Below are 10645 nucleotides of genomic sequence, written 5' to 3'. Positions count from 1 at the left end.
GTCCAGTGCCTTAGCCACTATGCCACCTGCCAGCCTCAAAATTCCTGTATTTTTTTAATTTTTATTTTTTTATTTACACTTAATCACTGTACATCTTTACAGTGTACATGGTTTTTCCCAGCATGAAATTAATCTATTTTAAAAATATTTCTTTTTTTTTTTTTGGAGAGGTTTTGCTATAGGGCGTGTGTGCTTGCCAGAAAGACAGAGAGCAACAGAGACACAGAGAGCAAGAAATCATCCCCCCAGGGAGAATGGCCGCGCCGCAATCCCTTCTCCTCCATTCTTTTTTCAGGATCCTGGGCATGCACATGCACCTCTGGTGTGAGTTTAAGCCACTGGGTCTGGGACTCGAACCACAGTCAACTACGTGGGAGCCCAGCGACATAGCCATTATGCCAACTGCTGGTCCCCAATTTTAAAAACATTTCTATTGGGTATTTGTAAATAAATATATTTTCATTACTTAAGATAAAGTAAATTGACTCAGAGTTTCCTTGAAAGCAAGCAATAATTTGTATAATGGACTGTATTTGTCTATATACATATGGCAATAGCCATTTGACACAATATTTTACTCTATGTTCAAATAACCCTTTTTACGAACAAAATATAAATTTTAGGACTGGAAAATATGCAGGATGACTTGAACTTGGATAAATGTGAAGAATCAAAGAAAGATGGATCTATAGAAAAGGAGGAGAAAAGTGAATCATTCTTTTCTCTTAAAGAAGGAACAGAGGAGTAGAAACTCTTCGAGAAAGTTGTAAATGCAGCTGAGATCTGGTTCAGTCTCTTTGGCTGGCCTGATGGACCTCATTCCCTTTCCATTCCAGAGACTGTAAGAAGGTAAATAATTAAATGTTTGTCCAAATTCCTTGCTTTGTGTCATATCATAAAATATTTATTTATTGGAATCATTTTAAGAGAAACACAATGTTAAAGAATTTATTTCTTCCCTCCTTTTCTCCTTTCTTTCTTTCTTCCTTGTCTTTTTAATGCCATGATCTTTTGTAATACTATTCTGCTTTTTGTTTTCAATGCATACTTTATCAAATAACTCTTTTAATTTTTTCTCCCCAGTCCTTAATTTCTTTAGTTTATAATTTGATTATTTTCTTATCTAGCTAATGGTTTTCCTTAACTACTTCTGAGTTTTGGTTATCATTTATTCATATATATGAATAAAGGTCTTTGTTATAGATATAAGGAGACAAGAGCTTCTCTGAACCATGTTCAGGTCTGTTTTTCCATCAAATCTTTCCCCTGATTAAAAGGCAGACAAACGTCTCAAGAACATGGGTGAGTCATGGCAAAACAAATGCTTAACTTTAGAGTCCTGGGCAGGGAAAAGCCAGACCCATGCAATGCAAAAGAAAGGGAATATTTACTTTAGAACATGGACATACACTATAGGCACCCTAAATCTCCCAGATATCTGAGAGTTGACTTTAGTTTCAGGAATCTCCAGCTTTTCCTGAAGGATAAATCTGTTGTCAGTCTCTTTGTAAATGTTTGTAGAATAGGAGGCCATGCCTCATTCTTTCATATGCCATATTTCAATTAATTATCATCATTACTCTCCCACATATCCCTTCCTCCTTCTGCCAACAGAGCCTCTCTTATAATTGTCAAGAAAAAATAGATTCCTTTTCCCCTGTGGCTTATTGCTCTGCAGCCCATAATTTTGGTTTATTACAATTCCATCCATTGTCTGTTTTATAGGTTATGTTCGTCAAGTTTCTGGTATTCTAATAGTCCCTTTCAGTGTTGTTATAGGTTCATTTCCTTTTTCCAATCTTTCTTACATTCCAAGAATATTTTGAGAGGGAGAGAAGATAATCAGTTTATTATCCTGAACAGGAAGTTGCCCATCCTCACATACTTTTATAGTTCTACCCTTCTGGTTTTCCTCTTATTGTCCCATCTTAATGATTCCTTTCTATTATTGCTTTCAGTATTGCAGTCCAGTGATTCATATTGCCCTGAACTTGCTTTGCAATGTCTCTCTGACCTTGTTTCTCTAGAAATAATTTTGTGATGATATTTTATTAATAATCATCTTTTTTTTTTGGAGAGGTTTTTTTTTTTTTTTTTTTTTGCTATAGGGCGCGTGCGCTCGCCAGACAGACAGAGAGAGACAGAGAGATAGAAAGCAGGAAATCACCCCCCAGGGGGGATGGCCACGCCACAATCCCTTCTCCTCCATTCTCCTCTTGGGATCTTGGGCATGCACGCACACGCGCCCGGCTTGAGTTTAAGCCACCGGGTCCGGGACTCGAACCGCGGTCGACTACGTGGGAGTCCAACGACATAGCCATTACGCTAACTGCTGGTCCCAATAATCATCATTTTTATATATTATACTCTTGCTATGTTTAAGGTGTCATTAGAGATGCTTTAAGGATATTCATTCATTTACTCTTTACAGTGACCCTGTGATGTAGATACAGTTATTATCCCGACTTGCTGATGAGAGACTGAGGCAGAGAGAGAGAGCAAATAACTTTCCCAAGATTACACAGCTACTAAATGGCTGAGTCAGGATTTGAACCCAAACATTTCACCCCCAGAGCTAGTACTTTTAAATATCATGCTGCTCACCAATAATTGGAGAAGCAAATTAAGTTTTAGGAAATTTAAGCACTTGATAGACATGAACTCTACCATTTAGCATTTTTTACCTTTGGCTTTAGATTAGACACTATAATTACCTGTGGTTAGGTATATCAGTTCAAGAAATTTAAGAATGCATTGCTCCAGGAGCCAGTAGGTGGTGTGGTAGTTAAGGTGCTGGACTCCCACGTGGCCGGCTCTGGTTCAAGTTCTGTACATGGTGGCTTGCTTTCTCACTTTCCCTCTCTATCTCTGTCTCTCTCTGGTGAGCATACATGCCCTATTGCAAACATAATAATAATAATAAATACATTTTTTAAAAGAATGCATTGTTCCCAATGGGCAATGGGCAATACAGTTATGTGACTAACAATATTGTTTTCCGTTTTATAAACCTCTGGACACTAATATTAAGTAGTCAATTTTGGTTAATTTTTATGAGCTGGAGGGATACAGTAGTTTGCAATTGAGGAGACACATGTTACCCTAATGTTTATCAGATAAATCTAGAATTTCAGAGCAAGTAAAACTTAAAGGCTTGGGCAACTATAGCATTATACGTGTTAACACAGAAAGTGGAATTACCTAGTCTTAAATGCACTAACTCCCAGGTGGACTCTCATCCATTATAGAAACAATATAATATTATTAATAACATGTTTTTCTCATTTCATTAATCATATTTATCAAGTCTTTTATTTTGCAGAGGAGAGTGAGTTTAAAATTCATTTCCCCAAATTGTGTTTTTAATAATTTTCTTACCTTCCTTTGCAGAATTTTTTCTCAGGAACATTTGACTTTTTAAACTTTTCTTTTTGCAGCTTTGAGCTGCTGGCAGGGTCACTGATAAATTTAATAATATGAAAATAAAGTGTCACCTTTATTTCTGGGCATCTTGCCCATTCATACTGCCAAAATGTTCCACAAAGTCACAGAACTGTCTTTAGATTCAAACTAAATGTTAAATGAAAGTGGTTATAGTAACCGATTAAAGTTCCTTGAGATCTTTTTACTTCTGCAGAATAATTTAGGTCTAATAAATATTTTATAATTCTTATTTTCAAAATAGTTATATGACTAACAATATCATTTTTCCTCCAAGTCCCTGGACGCTAATATTAACTAGTCAATTTCAGCTAAGTTTTATGTGCTGGAGGTATTTGGAATACTCAGTCTGTTCCCTCCTGACATTTTTATTTATGTATTTATGTATTTATTTATTTATTTATTTTTAGAGGTTTTTGCTATAGGGCGCATGTGCTCGCCAGAAAGACAAAGAGAGACAGAGAGTGAGAACCACCGCAATCACTTCTCTTCCATTCTCTCAGGATCTTGGGCACGCAAGCACATGCACCCAGCATAAGTTTAAGCCACCAGGTCTGGGACTCGAACTGCAGTTGACTACATGGGAGTCCAGAGACATAGCCATTACACCAACTGCTGGTCCCCACCTCCTGACATTTTAAATCATGAAATAAAACACAGAGCGAGGTCCACAACTTAAGTACAACCCTTCAGTTTACTCATAATGATTGCACGGGGTTTGCTCAATATGATATCGCCAACACCCAAGAAGCCTCCTATCACCCTCACGGCACTATCAAATCTTTAATATACAACAGAACTACGTAGAAAAATATGTCATGACTTTTCTGACGACCCCATTGTCTTCACATCTTTCAATTTCTGCAATAAGAGTGTAGACATTCAGTATATAGTGAACAGGGACATACAGCATTTGTTTTTCATAGTCTGACTTACTTCGCTTAGCACTAAATCTTCTATATTCATCTACTTTTGTATTAAATGATAGGATGTAATTGTTTCTTGTGGCCGAGTAGGATTAAAAAGTGCATACGTACCACATTTTTTTCCTATCCATTCATCAGTTCTTGGGCATTTAAGTTGATTTCATGTCTTAGCAATTGTGAATAATGCTGCAATAAATATGAATGTAAAAATGTCTTTCTGTTTGCCTGTCTTTTGGGTAAATACCAGGGAGTGGGAATACTAGGTCATACGTTAGTTGTATTTGTAGGCTTGTGAGGACCCTCCATATTGTTTTCTACGGTTGTACTAATTTACATTCCTACCAACAGCATAAGAAGGATTCCCTTGGGAACCAGCAGTTAGTGTAATGGCTATGTTGCTGGACTCCTACGTAGTCAACCGCGGTTCACGTCCCAGACCCGGTGGCTTAAAACTCACTCCGGGCACGTGTGCGTGCGTGCCCAAGATCCCGAGAGGAGAATGGAGGAGAAGGGATTGCGGCATGACCATCCCCCCTGGGAGGTGATTTCTCGCTTTCTGTCTCTATGTCTTTGTCTGTCTGGCGAGCACACGCGCCCTATAGTGAAAATCTCTCCAAAAAAAAAAAAAAATAAGATTCCTTTTTCACCACAGCCTTACCAGCCTTGTTTCTTGTTGTTGTTGTTGTTGTTTTTTGTTTGTTTGTTTGTTTTATCCTAGTCATTCTCACTGGGGTTAATTAGTATCTCAGTGTAGTTTTGATTTGCATTTCCCTTATGATCAGAGATGTTGAACATTTTTATATGTATTATGGCCATTCATATGTTTTCTTTAGATAGTTGTCCATTCAGTTAATTTGCCACCCCCCCTTTTTTTTTTTGGTTAGAGGTTTTTGCCTTAGGGTGCATGCACTCACCAGTGAGAGACAGACACAGCGAGAGGGAAAGTAAGAAATCTCCCCCGAGGGGATATGGCCACACCACTATCCCTTCTCTTCCATTCTCCTCCTGGAATCTTGGGGACACATGCACACATGCCTGGCATGAGTGTCAAGCTAGGCCTGGGGCTCAAACCACGGTTGGTCATGTGAGAGTCCAATGACATAACTATTAGTCCATGCACTGGTCCACTTTTGCCCATTTTTAAATTGGATTACTATTTTTTTTGTAGGTGAGCAGTGTGGTTTCCACTGGTAGTTTTATAGTTAGAAGTTTTATTCTAAGTATTTGATTCACTTGAACTGATTTTTGTTAATGGTGAGAGCTGGAGTTCTAAGTTTTTCTACTATGAATAATGCTGCTATGAAAATTTTAGTATACTTTTTTTGGTGTGCATTTCTGAGTATATGTAAAATTGTTGTAATATAAGATAAAAATACGATCAGTTTTAAAAGATACTTCCTATCAGTGTGTTTGTGCCAATTTCCACTCACACAAGTAGTACATGAAAGTTCCAGTTGCTCTAAACCATAAGAAATATTTAGTACTAATTTTCATTCCCACCAACAGTGCAGCAGTGTTCCTTTCCACCACAGCCTTACCAGGATTTGTTGTTTGTTTTATTGATCCTAGCCATTCTGAATGGGGTTAGGTAATACCTCATTTTGGTTTTAATTTGCATTTTCCTTATGATAAGAGATGTTAAACATTTTTGTCAATGTGCTTTTTGACCATTCAGATGCCTTCCTTTGAGAGTTCTCAGTTCAGGGGACCAGCAATTAGCTTAATGGCTATGTTGCTGAACTCCCATGTAGTGGACCACAGTTAGAGTCCCGGACCCAGTGGCTTAAACTTATGCCGGATGTGTGTGCATGTGTGCCCAAGATCCTGAGAGAAGACTGGAGGGGAAGGGATTGCAGCATGGCCATTTCCCCGGGGAGTGATTTCTCGCTTTCTGTCTCTCTGTCTCTCTCTGTCTTTCTGGTGAGTGCATGTGCCCTATAGCAAAAACCTCTACAAAAAAAGAGTTGTCAGTTCAGATCATTTGCCCGTTTTTTAAATATTGGATTACTAGTTATCTGCAGACGAGTTGGTTATATTCTGATTATCAGTCCCTTATTTGAAGTATAGATTACCCTATAGCAAAAACCTCTACAAAAAAAGAGTTGTCAGTTCAGATCATTTGCCCGTTTTTTAAATATTGGATTACTAGTTATCTGCAGACGAGTTGGTTATATTCTGATTATCAGTCCCTTATCTGAAGTATAGATTTCAAAAAAAAAATCCCATAAAGATGTATGACAATTAAATGAAAACAAAAAATTATTAAAAATGAAAATATAAAAGAGAGACATTGGTATTGTCAGTCTTTTTCATATTGACTCTTCTGGTGAATATTGTTCAAATAGATAATTTTCTGCTCTTATTGTGAAGTTTTACATATTCCTATTTGCTGAATATACTGCATCACAAAGTGCCTGTTCATATGCATTTTTTCCCCATTTTTAGAAAAGTTGAATCTATTTTCTTATTTATTTGTAGGATTTTTATACGTTTTATATGTGAGTGTTTTGTTATTTCTATTGCAAATATTGTCTCTTGACTTTTAATATACTTCAATATATGAATATTTAACTTATTACTTTTGTCTGCTCCTTAAGAAATCTTTCTCTCTGTTAGACATGAAGATATCCTCCTTTGTTATTTCTAGAAGCCTTGTTGTTTTGTCTTTCATGTTTGGATTTCAATCCCCCTGGAATTTACTTTTGTGTATGGTGTGAGAAAAGTCAAGATTTTTTTTATTTTTTCCTGTTTGTTCAATACCAATCAGTTCAAGGTCACTTATGGAAAAGACTGTTCTCCCTACTTCTTCTCCTCTCTGCTTGGCCTCTTTAAAAAAAATAGGTATTTGTGAATCTGTGTAGATAATTCCTTTGTACTCATTTCCTAAGTACACAAATTTTATTGTTCTCATTCAGCATTTTCTTAGCTATTTATGCCATTTGCATTTCTGTATAAATGTTAGAAGAATTTATAAATTTCCACAGAAAACAAAAAAATGCACCATGCTGGTATTTTGACTGTGATTGAACTTTACCCGTGATCAATTTAGAAAGAAATGTAATCTTTACAGTATCAGAAAACACTACTTATTTCTCCCTTTCTAGGTTTTTAAAATTTATCTTAATGATAACTAATATTCTGTGTAGAGTTCTTGCACATATTTTGGTAAATTTATCCCTGAGTATTTGATATTTTTGAAATAAAAATGTTAATGGCAATTTTTCAATATTATTTTCCATGTTTTTCTTTTTTTAATTTGATTTTATTTATTATTATGATTATTGTTATTATCTAATTTATTATAGGGCACATGTGCTCAACAGAGAGAGACAACGAGAGAGAGAGAGAAAGAAACCAAGAAGCATGCTTCCAGGTCCAGGACTCAAACCATACTAGTCCATGTGGGAGACCAGTGCCTTAACCTCCACACCACCTACTGGGCCTTCTGTGTTTTTCTATATTCTATATATAAATAAACTTGATTTTTAAATGCTGACATTAATAAAACTATAAGGTGAGCATCCCCAGTACAAAAATTGAAAATTCTGACTGTTCCAAAATCCAAAACTTTTTGAATGCTGATATGATGTCACAAGTGGAAAATTCCACACCTGACTTAATGTGATGGGCCACAGTCAAAATGCTGCAATACAAAATATATTGTATCAAGTTACCTTCAGACTATGTTTATAAGGTATATATGAAACAAAAGTCAATTTTATGTTTAGACTTGGGTCTCATCCTTAAGATATCTCAATATGTATATGAAAATATTCCAAAATCTGAAAACTTTCTAAATCTGAAACACTTCTGATCCTAAGCATTTCAAATATAGGATACTCAACCTGTACCTTGTTAAGGCAAATTTGTAATTCTGATTCTGATTCTTTATTCATATTTGTGTGTGTGTGTGTGTTTGTGTGTGCACTTTCTAAACACACATCATCTGCAAATAGATATTTTCCCAATTCTTACATCTTTGATTACTTTTTCTTGCCTCACTACCCTTGCTAGGATCACTAGTTAAATATTGAATGATATGCATCCTCTTCTTAATACCTGTCTTAGTTGGAAAACATTGTAAGATTTTATCATTAAGTATGAGGTTCAGTCCAGCTATGACAGCACACATTGTTAGACACTGCTTCTCAGTACCCTGAGGCCAGGTAGGAGTCTAGGGTTCAATTATAGTCTTACCCTAAAAGTCAGACACAGTGGCATGCATCTGTAGTCCAAGGTATTCAGAAGGCTGAGATGGGAGAATTGCCATATAACCAGATTCTATCTGAAAATAAAAAGTGAGTTTTAAGAAGCTTCTTATAGAAACCTTTTAGCAGATTATAAAGTTCACTTTTATTTTTAGTAGTTATGTGTTTTCATAATGAACAGATATTTAATTTTTAAACAATATAGTTTATTTTACATTTGACTTCTTCCATAGTGCACACTTTTATATTATTTTTTTTTTGAGACATTTTTGCTATAGGGCATGTGTGCATGTGCACTCGTTGGAAAGACAGAGAGAGAGAAAGTGATACATCCCCCCCTCCTCGAGGGGGTGAACATGCTGCAATCCCTCCTCCTCCATTCTCTCAGGGTTTTAGGCACACATGCACACACATACAAACACACAAACACACACACACACACACACACACACACACACACACACACACACCCCTAGCATGAGTTTCAAGTCACTGGTTTAGGACTTGAACCATGATTGGCCATGTGGGAGTGCAGCACATTATCCACTGTGCCACCTGTTGGCCCCCATAGTGCAGTATATTATTTTCATCCCATTCATATTGACTTTCTGATTTCTAATGTGATTTGCTTTACAAAGTTTATTTAGAAGTTTAAATGAGGTGGCGGTTCCATCTACCAAGATTGAGCCAGGAGAATATAGAAAGTCTGAATAGGACTATAACCAGCCAGGAGATTGAATCAGTAATAAATAACCTTCCAACAAAGAAAAGTCCTGACCCTGATGGCTTCACCTCTAAATTCTATAAAACTTTCAAACAAGAGTTAACCTCCATTATGCTCAAGTTATTTCTAAAGATCCAGAAGGGTGAATTTCTCCCTAATTCATTCTATGAGACCTCTGTAACTCTTATCCTTAAAACAGATAAGGATAGGACCAGGAAGGAAAACAATAGACCAATAGATGAGTATAGATGCAAAAGTTCTCAACAAGATACTAGCAAATCATATTCAACAACTTATAAAAAAGATTATACATCATAATCAGGGAGCCTTTATTTCAGGAATGCAAGGTTGGTTCAACATATGCAAAACCATAAATGTAATACACCATGTTAACAGGAAGAAAGGTAAAAACCATATGGTCATATCAGTTGATGCAAAAAAAGCATTTGATAAAATACAACATCCCTTCATGATGAAGATTCTCAGCAATGTTGGCATAGAAGGGTCATTTCTCAACACAATAAAAGCTATCTATGAAAAACCCATAGCGAGGGAACCAGCAGTTAGCGTAATGGCTATGTCGCTGGATTCCCACGTAGTCGACTGCGGTTCGCGTCCCGGATCCGGTGGCTTACAACTCATGCCGGGCGCGTGTGCGTGCGTGCCCAAGATCCGAGAAGAGAATGGAGGAGAAGGGATTGCGGTGTGACCATCCTCCCTGGTGGGTGATTTCTCGCTTTCTGTCTCTCTGTCTCTCTCTGTCTGGCGAGCGCACGCGCCCTATAGCGAAAACCTCTCAAAAGAAAAAAAAAAAATAACCCATAGCGAACATCATCCTGAATGGAGAAAAGCTGAAAGCTTTTCCACTAAAAATGGGTACAAGACAAGGACGCCCACTTTCTCCACTCCTTTTCAATATAGTACTGGAAGTCCCTTGCCAATGCAATCAGAAAAGAGGAAAAAATTAAAGGCATCTAAATAGGAAAAGAAGAGGTGAAACTCTCTATCCACAGATGACATGATTTTGTACATAGAAGACCCAATGATTTCCATGAAAAAAATTCTGGAAGTAATGCATGAATACAGTAAAGTTGCAGGATACAAAATTAATATACAGAAGTCTATAGCATTTCTATATACAAACAACAGACAGACAGAGATAGAACTGAAAAAAGTTATTCCATTTACCACAGTCACTAAAAGTATAAGATACTTAGGGATAAATCTAACCAAAGAAGTTAATGACCTCCACAAGGAAAACTACGAGAAGTTAAAAAAAGAAATTGAAAATGACACAAAAAAGTGGAAGGACATCCCATGTTCCTGGATTGGAAGCATTAATATCA

Source organism: Tupaia chinensis, unplaced genomic scaffold (assembly GCF_000334495.1).
Source record: "Tupaia chinensis unplaced genomic scaffold, TupChi_1.0 Scaffold139466_1, whole genome shotgun sequence".
Classification (NCBI taxonomy): Eukaryota; Metazoa; Chordata; class Mammalia; order Scandentia; family Tupaiidae; genus Tupaia; species Tupaia belangeri.
The sequence above is the reverse complement of the archived record's forward strand: the minus strand, read 5'-3'. Positions refer to the sequence as shown.